The sequence below is a fragment of the Orbicella franksi genome, chromosome 12, assembly GCF_964199315.1.
Source record: "Orbicella franksi chromosome 12, jaOrbFran1.1, whole genome shotgun sequence".
NCBI classification, from domain to species: Eukaryota; Metazoa; Cnidaria; class Anthozoa; order Scleractinia; family Merulinidae; genus Orbicella; species Orbicella franksi.
In genome coordinates this window covers 26,759,229-26,775,085 of record NC_138156.1, presented here as the reverse complement: position 1 = coordinate 26,775,085, position 15,857 = coordinate 26,759,229, and positions in this window count along the sequence as shown.

The following is a 15,857-nucleotide window of genomic DNA, read 5'->3' as shown; positions in this document are numbered from 1 at the left end:
TTCCAGGAAAACGAGCAGAAGTTGATCAAAATCACGATGCGCGTAACGCGGTCTCGGCTACTGTTTCAGTCTTAAAGTGAAGTGTGGCTATATTTAGGCCCACAAGCTCGAAAGTGAGCGTTCAAAAAGTTTTGCTGTGTCCATTTCACTGCAAACCAAGGCCATCAGGAGTTAGTTTAGAGTCCCCGGGACTGGAAAATATTCTCCAAGTTCCAGGAAATGGCGCCGAAGTTGATGAAAATTACGATGCGCGTAACGGGCTCTCGGCTATTCTTTCAGTCTTAAATTTAAGTAGGGCTATATTTCGGCCCTGAAGCTCGAAGGTGAGCGTTCAGAATGTTTTGCTGTGTTCATTAAACTGCAAACCAAGGTCATCGGGAGTTAGTTTAGCGTCCCCGGGACTTTAAATTATTCGCCAACCTCAGGGAAATCGAGCAAAAGTTGCCCAAAATCACGATGCGCGTAAGGCGGTCTCGGCTACTCTTTCAGTCTTAAAATTAAGGGGGGCTATATTTCGACCTAGAAGCTCGAGACCGGGCGTGCGCTAATTTTACCTGTGTCCATTTCACTGACATCTTAGGCCATCAGGAGTTAGTTTAGAGTCCTTGGGACTTGAAAATATTTCCCAAATTCTGGCAGGTCGAGCCAAAGTTGCTCAAAATCACGATGCGCGTGAGGCGGTCTCGGCTACTCTTTCAGTCTTAAAATGAAGTGGGGCTACATTTCGGCCGAGAAGCTCAACACCGAGCGTGCGCTCCTTTTGCCTGTGTACATATCACTGAAAACCAAGTTCATCAGGAGTTAGCATAGAGTCCTCGGGACTGGAAAATATTCCCCGAATTCCGCCAAATCGAGCCAAAGATGCTCAAAATCACGATGCGCGTAAGGCGGTCTCGGCTACTCGTTTACTCCGAAAATGAAGTGGGGCTATATTTCGGTTCTACAAGCTCGACACCGAGCGTGTTCTCCTTTTACCTGTGTCCATTTCACTAAGAACTAAGTCCATCTGGAGATAGTTTAGAGTCCTTGAGACTGGAAGCTATCCTCCAAGTTTTGGCAAATTGAGCCATACTTTCTTAAAATTACGATAAGCCTACGGCAGTTTCGTTTACTCTTTCAGTCTTAAAATGAACTGGGGCTACATTTCGGCCTAGAAGCTCGACACCGAGCGTGCGCTCCTGTTACCTGTGACCATTTTACTGAAAAGTAAGGCCATCAAGAGTTAGGGTAGAGTCCCCGGGACTGGAAAATATCCCCCAAGTTTTGGGAGATCGGGCTATAGTGGCTAAAAATTTCGATGCGCTTAAGGCGGTTTCGTGTACACTTTCAGTCTTAAAATAAAGTGGGGCTATATTTCGGCCTACAACCTGGAAACCTAGCGTGCGCCCCTTTTACCTGTGTCCATTTCACTAAAAACCAAGGCATTCAGGAGTTAGTTTAGAGCTTCCGGGACTGGAAAATATCCCCCAAGTCCCAGGAAATTAAGCCGAAGTTCGACAAAATTACCATGCGCGTAAGGCGTTTCCGGCTACTCTTTCAGTCTTAAAGTGAAGTGGGGCTATATTTCGGCCCAGAAGCTGGAAAGTGAACGTTCAAAAAGTTTGGGTTTGTCCATTTCACTGAAAACCAAGGCCATCAGGAATTAGTTTAGAGTGCCCGGGACTGGGAATTATCTCCCAAGTTCCGTGAAATCGAGCCGAAGTAGCCCAAAATCACGATGCGCGTAAGGCGGTCTCGGCTAGTCTTTCAGTCTTAAAGTGACGTAGGGCTATGCTTCGGCCCAGAAGCTCAAACGTGAGCGTTCAAAAAGTTGTGCTGTGTCCATTTCACTGCAAATCAAGGCAATCAGGAGTTAGTTTAGAGTCCCCGGTACCGGAAAATATCCCCCATTTCCCGGGAAATCGAGCCGAAGTTGGTCAAAATCACGATGCGCGTAGGCGGTCCCGGTTACTCTTTCATTCTTAAAGTGAACTGGGGCAATATTTCCGCCCACAAGCTCAAAAGTGAGCGTGCAAAAAGTTTTGCTGTGTCCATTTCACAGCAGACCAAGGACGTCGGGGGTCAGTTTAGAGTCCCCGGGACTGGAAAATATCCCCCAAGTTCCGGGAAATCGAGCCGAAGTTGGTCAAAATCACGACGCGCGTACGGCGGTCTCGGTTACTCTTTCAGTCTTAAAGTGAAGTGGGGAAATATTTCGGCCCAGAAACTCGAAATTGAGTGTTCAAAAAGTTTTGCTGTGTCCATTTCACTGCAAAACAAGGCCATCACGACTTAGTTTAGCGTCCAAGGGACTGGAAATATCCCCCAAGTTACGGGAAATCCACCCGAAGTTAGTCAAAATCACGATGCGCTTAAGGGGGTCTCGGCTACTCTTTCAGTCTTAAGGTAAAGTGGGCTTAGATTTAACTCCAGAAGCTCGAAAGTAAGGCTTCAAAAATTTTTGTCTCTATTTCACTCACATCTTAGACAATCAGGAGTGAGTTTAGAGACTTTAGGACTGGAAAATATCTCCCAAGTCTCGCCAGATCGAGCCGAAGATCCTCAAAATCACAATGCGCGTAAGGGGCTCCCGCCTACTCTTTCAGTCTTAAAAAGAAGTAGGGCTATATTTCGGCCAGCAAGCTCGAAAGTGCGCGTTCAAAAAGTGTTCCTGTGTCCATTTCACTGCAAACCAAGGCCATCAGGAGTTAGTTTAGAGTCCCCGGGACTGGAAAATATCCCCCTATTTGCGGGAAATCCAGCCGAAGTATCCCAAAATCACGATGCGCGTAAGGCGGTCTCGGCTACTCTTTCAGTCTTGAAGTTAAGTGGGGTTATATAGTTTTGCTCTGTTCATTTAACCTCAAAGTGAGGCCAATCGGAAGTTAGTTTAGTTTCCCCGGGAATTGAAAATATTCGCCAACTTCCGGGAAATCGAGCCGAAGTTGGTCAAAATTATGATGCGCGTAAGGCGGTGTCGGCTACTCTTTCAGTCTTAAAGTGAAGTAGGGCTATATTTCGGCCGAGAAGCTCGAAAGTGAGCGTTCAAAAAAATGTGCTGTGTCCATTTCACTGCAAACCAAGGCCATCAGCAGTTAGTTTAGAGTCCCCGGGACTGGAATACATCCCCGAAGTTCCGGGAAATCGAACGGAAGTTGGTCAAAATCACGATGCGCGTAAGACTGTCTCGGCTACTCTTTCAGTCTTAAAGTAAAGTGGGGCTATATTTCGGCCCAGAAGCTCGAAAGTGACCCTTTAAAAAGTTACGCTTTGTGCATTTAACTGCAAACCAAGGCCATCAGGAGTTAGTTTAAAGTCTCCCGGACTGGAAAATATCCCCCAAGTTCCGGGAAATCGAGCTGAACTTGGTCAAAATCACGATGCTCGTAAGGCGGTCTCGGCTACTATTTCAGTCTTAAAGTGAAGTACGGTTGTATTTCGGCCCAGAAGCTAGAAACTGAGCGTTCAAAAAGTTTTCCTGCTTCCACTTCACTGCAAACCAAGGCCATCAGGAGTTAGTTTAGAGTCCCCGGGGCTTGAAAATATCGCCAAAATTCTAGAAAATCGAGCGGAAGTTGCTCAAAATCACGATGCGCGTAAGGCGCTCTCGCCTACTCTTTCAGTCTTAAAGTGAAGTGGGGCTATATTTCATCCCAGAAGCTCGAAAATAAGCCTTCAAAAACTGTTACTGTGTTCATTTGACTGCAAACCAAGGCCATCAGGAGTTAGTTTAGACTCCTCGGGACTGGAAAATATCGCCCAAGTTCGGGCAAATCGAGCCGAATTTTGTCAAAATCACGATGCGCGTAAGGCGGTCTCGGCTACTCTTTCAGTCTTAAAGTGAACTGGGGCTATATTTCGGCCGAGAAGGTAGAAAGTGAAAGTTCAAAAAGTTTTGCTGTGTTCATTTCACTGCAAACGAAGGCACATCAGCGGATTGTTTCCAGTGTCCGGGACATCAAAATATCCCCCAAGTCCCGGGAAATCGAGCCGAAGTTTGTCAAAATCACGATGCGCGTAAAGCAGTCTCGGCTACTCTTTTAGTCTCAAAGTGACGTAGCTGTATATTTCGGCCCACAAGCTCGAAGGTGAGCGTTCAAAAAGTTTTGCTCTCTAAATTTAACTGAAAACCAAGGCCATCATGAGTTAGTTTAGAGTCCACGGGACTGGAAAATATCCCTTAAGTTCTGGCAACTCAAGCCGAAGTTGGTCAAAATCACGATGCGTCTAAGGCGGTCTCGGCTACTATTTCAGTCTTAAAGTGAAGTGGGGCTGGATTTCGGCCCAGATTTTCAAAAGTAAGCGTTCAAAAAAATTTGCTGTGTCCATCTCACTGCAGACCAAGGCCATCAGGGGTTAGTGTAGAGTCCTTGGGACTTGAATATATCCCCGAAGTTTCGGGAAATCGAGCCGAAGTTGGTCAAAATCACGATGCGCGTAAGACGGTGTCGGCTACTCTTTTAGTCTTAAACTGAAGTGGGGCTATATTTCGGCTCAGAAGCCCGAAGGGGAGCGTTGAAAAAGTTTTGCTCTCTCCATTTCAATGCAAACCAAGGCAATCAGGAGTTACTTTAGAGTCCCCGGTACCGGAAAATATTCCCCATTTCCCGGGAAATCGAGCCAAAGTTGGTCTAAATCACGATGCGCGTAAGGCGGTCTCGGCTATTCTTTCATTCTTAAAGTGAACTCGGGCTATATTTCGGCCCAGAAGCTCGAAAGTGAAAGTTCAAAAAGTTTTGCTGTGTCCATTTCACCGCGAACCAAGCCACATCAGGAGATAGCTTACACTCTCCGGGACATCAAAATATCCCCCAAGTTCGGGGAAATCGAGCCGAAGTTTGTCAAAATCACGATGCGCGTAAAGCAGTCTCGGCTACTCTTTGAGTCTTAAAGTGACGTGGCTGTATATTTCGGCCCAGAAGCTCGAAAGTGAGCGTTCAAATAGTTATGCTGTGCCCATTTCACTGAAACGCAAGGCCCTCAGGAAGTAGTTTACAGTCCCCGGAACTGAAAAATATCCCCCAAGTTCCGCGAAATCGAGAGGAAGTTGGTCAAAATAACGATTCGCGTAAGGTGGTCTCGGCTACTCTTTTAGTCTTAAAGTGAAGTAGGGCTATATTTCGGTCCAGAAGCTCGAAAGTGAGCGTTCAAAAAGTTTTCCTCTCTGAATTTCACTGAAAACCAAGGCCATCATGAGTTAGTTTAGAGTCCCCGGGACTGGAAAATATCTTTTAAGTTCTAGCAACTCAAGCCGAAGTTGGTCAAAATCACGATGCGCCTAAGGCGGCCTCGGCTACTCTTTCAGTCTTAAAGTGAAGTGGGGCTCTATTTCGGCCCAGAAGCTCCAAAGTGAGCGCTGCAAAAAATTTGCTGTGGCCATTTCACTGCAAACCAAGGCCATCACGAGTTAGTTTAGAGTCCCCGGAACTGCAATATATTTCCCAAGTTCCTGAATATCGAGAAGACAATGGTCAAAATCACGATGCGCGCAAGACGGTCTTGGCTCGTCTTTCAGTCTTAAAATGAAGTGGGGCTATATTTCGGCCCGGAAGTTCAAAAGTGAGCGTTCAAAAAGTTTTGCTGTATCCATTTCAATGCAAATGAAGGCCATCAGGGGTTACTTAAGAGTCTCCGGGACTGGAAAATATCTCCCAAGTTCAGGGAAATTTAGCCGAAGTTGGTCAAAATCACGGTGTGCATTAGGCGGTCTCGCTTACTGTTTCAGTCTTAAAGTGAAGTGAGGCTTTATTCCTGCCCAGGAGCTTGAAAGTGACCGTTCAAAAAGTCTTAAAGTCAAGTGGGGCTATATTTCTGCCCAGAAGCTCCAAAGTTGTACTCTGTCCATTTCACTGAAAACCAAGGCCATCAGGAGTTACTTTAGAGTCCCTTTGACTGGAATATATCCCCCAAGTTTCGGGAATTGGACGCGAAATTGGTCAAAATCACGATTCGCTCAAGACGGTCTCGCCTACTCTTTCAGTCTTAGAGTAAAATGGGGCTCTATTTCGGCCCAGAAGCTCGAGAGTGAGCCTTCAAAAACTTTCGCTGTGTCCATTTCACTGCAAACCAAGACAAGCAGGAGTTAGTTGAGAGTCCCCGGGACTGGAAAATATCCCCCAAGTTCCGGGAAATCAACCCGAAGTTTGTCAAAATCACGATGCGCGTAAGGCGGTCTCGGCTACTCTTTCAGTGTTAAAGTAATGGGGGGCTATATTTTGGCCCAGAAGCTCGAAATTGAGCGTTCAAAAAGTTTTGCTGGCTCCATTTTACTGCAAACCAAGGCCATCAGGAATTAGTTTAGAGTCCTCAGAACTGGAATATATCCCCTTAGTTCCGGCAAATCGAGCCGAAGTTACTCAAAATCACGATGCACGTAAGGCGGTCTCGGCTACTCTTTCAGTCTTCAAGTGAAGTGGGCTTCTATTTCGGTCCAGAAGCTCGAAAGTATCCATTCAAACACTTTTTCTTTTTCCGTTTCACTGCAAACCAAGACCAGCACGAGTTAGTTTAGAGTCCCCGGGACTGGAAAATATTTCGCAAGTTCCGGGAATTCGAGCCGAAGTTGATCAAAATCACGATGCGCGAAACGTGGCCTCGGCTACTGTTTCACTCTTAAAGTGAAGTATGGCTATATTTCGGCCCACAAGCTCGAAAGTGAAAGTTCAAAAAGTTTTCCTGTGTCCATTTCACTGCAAAACAAGGCCATCGGCACCTAGTTTAGCGTCCAAGAGACTGGAAAATATCCCCCAAGTTCCGGGAAATCCACCCGAAATTTGTCAAAATCACGATGCGCGTAAGGCGGTCTCGGCTACTTTTTCAGTATTAAAGTAAAGTGGGCTATATTTCGGCCCACAAGCTTGAAGGTGAGCGTTCAAAAAGTTTTGCTGTCTCCATTTCACTGCAAACCAAGGCCATCAATAGTTAGTTTAGAGTCCCTGGGACTGGAAAATATCCCCCAAGTTCCGGAATATCGACCCGAAGTTGGTGAAACTCACGATGCGCGCACGCCGGTCTCGGCTACTCTTTAAGTCGTAAGTGATGTGGGACTATATTTCGGCCTAGAAGCTCGAAAGTGTGCGTTCAAAAACTTGTGCTGTGTGAATTTCTACTGCAAACCATGGCCATCAGGAGTTAGTTTAGAGTCCCCGGGACTGGAAAATATTCCCCAAGTTCCACGAGAGAGCAGAAGTTGATCAAAATCACGATGCGCGTAACGCGGTCTCGGCTACTGTTTCAGTCTTAAAGTGAAGTGTGGCTATATTTAGGCCCACAAGCTCAAAAGTGAGCGTTCAAAAAGTTTTGCTGTGTCCATTTCACTGCAAACCAAGGCCATCTGGAGTTAGTTTAGAGTCCCAGGGACTGGAAAATATTCCCCAAGTTCCAGGAAATGGCGCCACAGTTGACGAAAATTACGATGCGGGTTTCGGGCTCTCGGCTATTCTTTCAGTCTTAAATTTAAGTAGGGCTATATTTCGGCCCTGAAGCTCGAAGGTGAGCGTTCAGAATGTTTTGCTGTGTTCATTAAACTGCAAACCAAGGTCATCGGGAGTTAGTTTAGCGTCCCCGGGACTTTAAATTATTCGCCAACCTCAGGGAAATCGAGCAAAAGTTGCCCAAAATCACGATGCGCGTAAGGCGGTCTCGGCTACTCTTTCAGTCTTAAAATTAAGGGGGGCTATATTTCGACCTAGAAGCTCGAGACCGGGCGTGCGCTAATTTTACCTGTGTCCATTTCACTGACATCTGAGGCCATCAGGAGTTAGTTTAGAGTCCTTGGGACTGGAAAATATTTCCCAAATTCTGGCAGGTCGAGCCAAAGTTGCTCAAAATCACGATGCGCGTAAGGCGGTCTCGGCTACTCTTTCAGTCTTAAAATGAAGTGGGGCTATATTTCGGCCGAGAAGCTCAACACCGAGCGTGCGCTCCTTTTGCCTGTGTACATATCACTGAAAACTAAGTTCATTAGGAGTTAGCATAGAGTCCTCGGGAGTGGAAAATATTCCCCGAATTCCGCCAAATCGAGCCAAAGATGCTCAAAATCACGATGCGCGTAAGGCGGTCTCGGCTACTCGTTTACTCCGAAAATGAAGTGGGGCTATATTTCGGTTCTACAAGCTCGTCACCGAGCGTGCTCTCCTTTTACCTGTGTCCATTTCACTAAGAACTAAGTCCATCAGGAGATAGTTTAGAGTCCTCGAGACTGGAAGCTATCCTCCAAGTTTCGGCAAATTGAGCCATACTTTCTTAAAATTACGATAAGCCTACGGCAGTTTCGTTTACTCTTTCAGTCTTAAAATGAACTGGGGCTACATTTCGGCCTAGAAGATCGACACCGAGCGTGCGCTCCTGTTACCTGTGACCCTTTTACTGAAAACTAAGGCCATCAAGAGTTAGGGTAGAGTCCCCGGGACTGGAAAATATCCCCCAAGTTTTGGCACATCGAGCTATAGTGGCTAAAAATTTCGATGCGCTTAAGGCGGTTTCGTGTACACTTTCAGTCTTAAAATAAAGTGGGGCTATATTTCGGCCTACAACCTGGAAAGCTAGCGTGCGCCCCTTTTACCTGTGTCCATTTCACTAAAAACCAAGGCATTCAGGAGTTAGTTTAGAGCTTCCGGGACTGGAAAATATCCCCCAAATCCCAGGAAATCAAGCCGAAGTTCGACAAAATTACCATGCGCGTAAGGCGGTCTCGGCTACTCTTTCAGTCTTAAAGTGAAGTGGGGCTATATTTCGGCCCAGAAGCTCGAAAGTGAACGTTCAAAGAGCTTGGCTGTGTCCATTTCACTGAAAACCAAGGCAATCAGGAATTAGTTTACAGTGCCCGGGACTGGGAATTATCTCCCAAGTTCCGGGAAATCGAGCCGAAGTAGCCCAAAATCACGATGCGCGTAAGGCGGTCTCGGCTAGTCTTTCAGTCTTAAAGTGAAGTAGGGCTATGCTTCGGCCCGGAAGCTCAAACGTGAGCGTTCAAAAAGTTGTGCGGTGTCCATTTCACTGCAAACCAAGGCAATCAGGAGTTAGTTTAGAGTCCCCGGTACCGGAAAATATCCCCCATTTCCCGGGAAATCGAGCCAAAGTTGGTCAAAATCACGATGCGCGTAAGGCGATCCCGGTTACTCTTTCATTCTTAAAGTCAACTGGGGCAATATTTCCGCCCAGAAGCTCGAAAGTGAGCGTTCAAAAATTTGTGCTGTGTCCATTTGACTCCAGAACAAGGCCATCAGGAGTAACTTTAGAGTCCGCGGGACTGGAAAATATCCCCCAAGTTCCGGGAAATCGAGTCGAAGTTGGTCAAAATTACGATTGGCGTAAGGCGGTCTCGGCTACTCTTTCACTCTTAAAGTGAAGTGGAGCTATATTTCGGCCCAGAAGCTCAAAAGTGAGCGTTCAAAAAGTTGTGCTGTGTCCATTTTACTGCAGACCAAGGACGTCGGGGGTCAGTTTAGAGTCCCCGGGACTGGAAAATATCCCCCAAGCTCCGGGAAATTTAACCGAAGTTGGTCAAAATCACGACGCGCGTACGGCGGTCTCGGTTACTCTTTCAGTCTTTAAGTGAAGTGGGGATATAATTCGCCCCAGAAGCTCGAAACTGAGTGTTTAAAAAGTTTTGCTGTGTCCATTTCACTGCAAAACAAGGCCATCACGACTTAGTTTAGCGTCAAAGGGACTGGAGATATCACCCAAGTTACGGGAAATCCACCCGAAGTTAGTCAAAATCACGATGCGCTTAAGGGGGTCTCGGCTACTCTTTCAGTCTTAAGGTAAAGTGGGCTTAGATTTAACTCCAGAAGCTCGAAAGTAAGGCTTCAAAAATTTTTGTCTCTATTTCACTCACATCTTAGACAATCAGGAGTGAGTTTAGAGACTTTGGGACTGGAAAATATCTCCCAAGTTTCGCCAGATCGAGCCGAAGATCCTCAAAATCACAATGCGCGTAAGGCGCTCCCGCCTACTCTTTCAGTCTTAAAAAGAAGTAGGGCTATATTTCGGCCAGCAAGCTCGAAAGTGCGCGTTCAAAAAGTGTTCCTGTGTCCATTTCACATGAAACCAAGGCCATCAGGAGTTAGTTTAGAGTCCTCGGGACTAGAAAATATCCCCCTATTTGCGGGAAATCGAGCCGAAGAATCCCAAAATCACGATGCGCGTAAGGCGGTCTCGGCTACTCTTTCAGTCTTAAAGTTAAGTGGGGCTATATTTCGACCCATAAGCTCGAAAGTGAGCGTTCAAAAAGTTTTGCCGTTTCCATTTAACTGCAAACTAAGGGCATCGGAAGTTAGTTTTTACTTTCCCCGGGAATTGAAAATATTCGCCAACTTCCGGGAAATCGAGCCGAAGTTGGTCAAAATTACGATGCGCGTAAGGCGGTGTCGGCTACTCTTTCAGTCTTAAAGTGAGATAGAGCTATATTTCGGCCGAGAAGCTCGAAGCTCAGCGTTCAAAAAAATGTGCTGTGTCCATTTCACTGCAAACCAAGGCCATCAGCAGTTAGTTTAGAGTCCCCGGGACTGGAATATATCCCCGAAGTTCCGGGAAATCGAACGGAAGGTTGTCAAAATCACGATGCGCGTAAGACGCTCTCGGCTACTCTTTCAGTCTTAAAGTAAAGTGGGGCTATATTTCGGCCCAGAAGCTCGAAACTGACCGTTCAAACAGTTTTCCTGCTTCCACTTCACTGCAAACCAAGGCCATCAGGAGTCAGTTTAGAGTCCCCGGGACTTGAAAATATCGCCAAAATTCTAGAAAATCCAGCGGAAGTTTCTCAAAATCACGATGCGCGTAAGGCGCTCTCGCCTACTCTTTCAGTCTTAAAGTGAAGTGGGGCTATATTTCATCCCAGAAGCTCGAAAATAAGCCTTCAAAAAGTGTTACTGTGTTCATTTGACTGCAAACCAAGGCCATCAGGAGTTAGTTTAGACTCCTCGGGACTGGAAAATATCGCCCAAGTTCGGGGAAATCGAGCCGAATTTTGTCAAAATCACGATGCGCGTAAGGCGGTCTCGGCTACTCTTTCATTCTTAAAGTGAACTGGGGCTATATTTCTGCCCAGAAGCTAGAAAGTGAAAGTTCAAAAAGTTTTCCTGTGTCCATTTCACCGCAAACCAAGCCAGATCAGCAGATTGTTTACAGTCTCCGGGACGTCAAAATATCCCCCAAGTCCCGGGAAATCGAGCCGAAGTTTGTCAAAATCACGATGCGCTTAAAGCAGTCTCGGCTACTCTTTTAGTCTCAAAGTGACGTAGCTGTATATTTCGGCCCAGAAGCTCGAAAGTGAGCGTTCAAAAAGTTTTGCTCTCTCAATTTAACTGAAAACCAAGGCCATCATGAGTTAGTTTAGAGTCCACGGGACTGGAAAATATCCCTTAATTTCTGGCAACTCAAGCCGAAGTTGGTCAAAATCACGATGCGTCTAAGGCGGTCTCGGCTACTATTTCAGTCTTAAAGTGAAGTGAGGCTATATTTCGGCCCAGAATTTCGAAAGTAAGCGTTCAAAAAAATTTGCTGTGTCCATTTCACGGCAGACCAAGGCCATCAGGGGTTAGTTTAGAGTCCTTGGGACTTGAATATATCCCCGAAGTTTCGGGAAATCGAGCCGAAGTTTGTCAAAATCACGATGCGCGTAAGACGGTGTCGGCTACTCTTTCAGTCCTAAACTGAAGTGGGGCTATATTCCGGCTTCGAAGCCCGAAGGGGAGCGTTGAAAAAGTTTTGCTCTCTCCATTTCAATGCAAACCAAGGCAATCAGGAGTTACTTTAGAGTCCCCGGTACCGGAAAATATTCCCCATTTCCCGGGAAATCGAGCCAAAGTTGGTCAAAATCACGATGCGCGTAAGGCGGTCTCGGCTATTCTTTCATTCTTAAAGTGAACTCGGGCTATATTTCTGCCCAGAAGCTCGAAAGTGAAAGTTCAAAAAGTTTTGCTGTGTCCATTTCACCGCGAACCAAGCCACATCAGGAGATAGTTTACAGTCTCCGGGACATCAAAATATCCCCCAAGTTCGGGGAAATCGAGCCGAAGTTTGTCAAAATCACGATGCGCGTAAAGCAGTCTCGGCTACTCTTTGAGTCTTAAAGTGACGTGGCTGTATATTTTGGCTCAGAAGCTCGAAACTGAGCGTTCAAAAAGTTATGCTGTGCCCATTTCACTGCAAAGCAAGGCCCTCAGGAAGTAGTTTACAGTCCCCGGAACTGGAAAATATCCCCCAAGTTCCGCGAAATCGAGACGAAGTTGGTCAAAATAACGATTCGCGTAAGGTGGTCTCGGCTACTCTTTCGGTCTTAAAGTGAAGTGGGGCTATATTTCGGCCCAGAAGCTCAAAAGTGAGCGTTCAAGTTTTGCTGTATCCATTTCAATGCAAACGAAGGCCATCAGCGATTACTTAAGAGTCGTCGGGACTGGAAAATATCCCCCAAGTTCAGGGAAATTTAGCCGAAGTTGGTCAAAATCACGGTGCGCGTTGGGCGGTGTCGCGTACTGTTTCAGTCTTAAAGTGAAGTGAGGCTTTATTCCTGCCCAGGAGCTTGAAAGTGAGCGTTCAAAAAGTTTGCCTGTGTTTATTTCACTTCAAACCAAAGCCATCAGGAGCTAGTTTAGAGTCCCCGGGACTGGAAAATATCCCCAACTTCCGGGAAATCGAGCCGAAGTTGGTCAAAATCACGATTTGCGTAAGGTAGTCTCGGCTACTCTTTCAGTCTTAAAGTAAAGTGGGGCTATATTTCGGGCCAGAAGCCCGAAAGTGAGCGTTCAAAAAGTTTTGCTGTGTTCATTTCACTGCAAACCAAGGCCATCAGGAGTTAGTTTAGCGTCCCCGAAATAGGAAAATATGCCCCAAGGTCCGGGAAATTGAGCCGAGCTTGGTCAAAATCACGATGTTCCTAAAGTGGTCTCAGCTACTCTTTCTGTCTTAAAGTGAAGTGGGGCTATATTTCGGGCCAGAAGCCCGAAAGTCAGCGTTCAAAAAGTTTTGCTGTGTCCATTTCAGTGCAAACCAAGGCCTTCAGGGGTTAGTTTAGAGTCCCCGGGACTGAAAAATATTGCCCAAGTTCCAGGGAATCGAACCAAAGCTGATCAAAATCACGATGCGCGAAATGCGGTATCGGCTAGTGTTTCAGTCTTAAAGTGAAGTGGGGCTATATTTCGGCCCAGAAGCCCGAAAGTGAGCGTTCAAAAAGTTTTGCTGTGTTCTTTGACTGAAAAACAAGGCCATCACGAGTTAGTTTAGCGTCCCTGGGACTGGAAAATATTCCCCAAGTTCCGGTAAATCGAGCTGAAGTTGGTCAAAATCACGATGCTCCCAAAGCGGTCTCGGCTACCCTTTCAGTCTTAAAGTGAAGTGGGGCTATATTTCTGCCCAGAAGCTCGAAAGTGAGCGTTCAAAAAGTTTTGCTGTGTGCATTTCACTGCAAACCAAAGCTATCAAAAGTTAGTTTAGGGTCCCCGGGACTGGAAAATATTCCCCAAGTTCTGAGAAAGCGAGCCGAAGTTGATGAAAATCACGATGCGCGAAATGCGGTCTCGGCTACTGTTTCAGTCTTAAAGTAAAGTGTGGCTATATTTCGGCCCACAAGCTCGAAAGTGAGCGTTCAAAAAGTTTTCCTCTGTCCATTTCAATGCAAAGCAAGGAGATCAGGAGTTAGTTTAGAGTCCCCGGGACTGGAAAATATCCCCCAAGTTCCGAGAAATCGATCCCAAAATGGTCAAAATCACGATGCGCGTAAGGCGATCTCGGCTACTCTTTCAGTCTTAAAGTGAAGTGGGGCTATATTTCGGCCCAGAAACTCCAAAGTGGGCGTTCATAAAGTTATGCTGTGCGCATTTCCGTGCAAACCAAGGCCATCCAGAGTTAGTTTAGAGTCCCCCGGACTGGAAAATATCCCAAAAGTTGCGTGAAATAGAGCTGAACTTGGTCTAACCCACGGTGCGCGTGAGGCGGTCTCGGCTACTATTTCAGTCTGAAAGTGAAGTGGGATTCTATTTCGGCCCAGAAGCTACAAAGAGAGTGTTCAAAAAGCTTTCCTTAGTCCATTTTACTGAAAACCAAGGCCATCAGGAGTTAGTTAAGAGCCCGCGGAAATGGATTATATCCCTCAAGTTCCGGGAAACCGACCCGAAGTTGGTCAAAATCACGATTTGCGCAAGACTGTCTCGGCTACTCTTTCAGTCTTAAAGTAAAGTGGGGCTATATTTCGGTCCAGAAGCTCGAGAGCGAGCGTTCAAAAAGTTTCGCTGTGTCCATGTCACTGAAAACCAAGACAATCAGGAGTTAGTTTAGAGTCCCCGGGACTGGAAAATATCCCCCAAGTTCCGGCAAATCGAGCCGAAGTTGGTCAAAATCACGGTGCGCTTAAGGCGGTGTCGGCTACTCCTTCAGTCTTAAAGTGAAGTGGGGCTCTATTTCGGCCCACAAGCTCAAAGCTCAAAAAAAAATTACTGTGTCTATTTCACTGCAAGCCAAGGCTATCAGGAGTTAGTTTAGAGTCCCCGGGAGTGGAATGTATTTCCCAAGTTCCGGAAAATCGATAGGACGTTGGTGAAAATCACGATGCGCGTAAGACGGTCTCGGCTACTCTTTTAGTCTTAAAGTGAAGTGGGGCTATATTTCGGCCCAGAAGCTCAAAAGTGAGCGTTCAAAAAGTTTTGCTGTATCCATTTCAATGCAAACCAAGGCCATCAGGGGTTACTTAAGAGTCCTCGGGACTGGAAAATATGCCCCAAGTTCCGGTAAATCGAGTCGAAGTTGGTCAAAATCACGATGTGCGTAAGGTGGTCTCGGCTACTCTTTCAGTCTTAAAGTGACGTGGGGCAATATTTCGGCCCAGAAGCTCCAAAGTGAGGGTTTAAAAAGTTTTGCTCTCTCACTTTCAGTGCAAACCAAGGCCATCAGAAGTTAGTTAGAGTTCCCGGGACTGGAGAATATCCCCCAAGTCCCGGGAAATCGAGCCGAAGTTGATCAAATTCATGATGCGCGTAACGTGGTCTCGGCTACTGTGTCGGTCCTAAAGTGAAGTGGGGCTATATTTCGGCCCACAAGCTAGAAAGTGAGCGTTCAAAAAGTTTTGTTGTGTCCATTGTACTTCAAAACAAGGCCATCAGGACTGAGTTTAGCGTCCAAGGGACTGCAAAATATCCCCCAAGTTCCGGGAAATCCATTCGAAGTTCGTCAAAATTACGATGCGCGTAAGGCGGTCTCATCTACTCTTTCAGTCTTAAAGTAAAGTGGGGCTATATTTCTGCCCAGAAGCTCCAAAGTTGTGCTCTGTCCATTTCACTGAAAACCAAGGCCATCACGAGTTACTTTAGAGTCCCTTTGACTGGAATATATCCCCCAAGTTTCGGGAAATAAACGCGAAATTGGTCAAAATCACGATTCGCTCAAGACGGTCTCGCCTACTCTTTCAGTCTTAAAGTCAAATGGGGCTCTATTTCGGCCCAGAAGCTCGAGAGTGAGCCTTCAAAAACTTTCGCTGTGTCCATTTCACTGCAAACCAAGACAAGCAGGAGTTAGTTGAGAGTCCCCGGGACTGGAAAATATCCCCCAAGTTCCGGGAAATCAACCCGAAGTTTGTCAAAATCACGATGCGCGTAAGGCGGTCTCGGCTACTCTTTCAGTGTTAAAGTAATGGGGGGCTATATTTTGGCCCAGAAGCTCGAAATTGAGCGTTCAAAAAGTTTTGCTGGCTCCATTTTACTGCAAACCAAGGCCATCAGGAATTAGTTTAGAGTCCTCAGAACTGGAATATATCCCCTTAGTTCCGGCAAATCGAGCCGAAGTTGCTCAAAATCACGATGCACGTAAGGCGGTCTCGGCTACTCTTTCAGTCTTCAAGTGAAGTGGGCTTCTATTTCGGTCCAGAAGCTCGAAAGTATGCGTTCAAA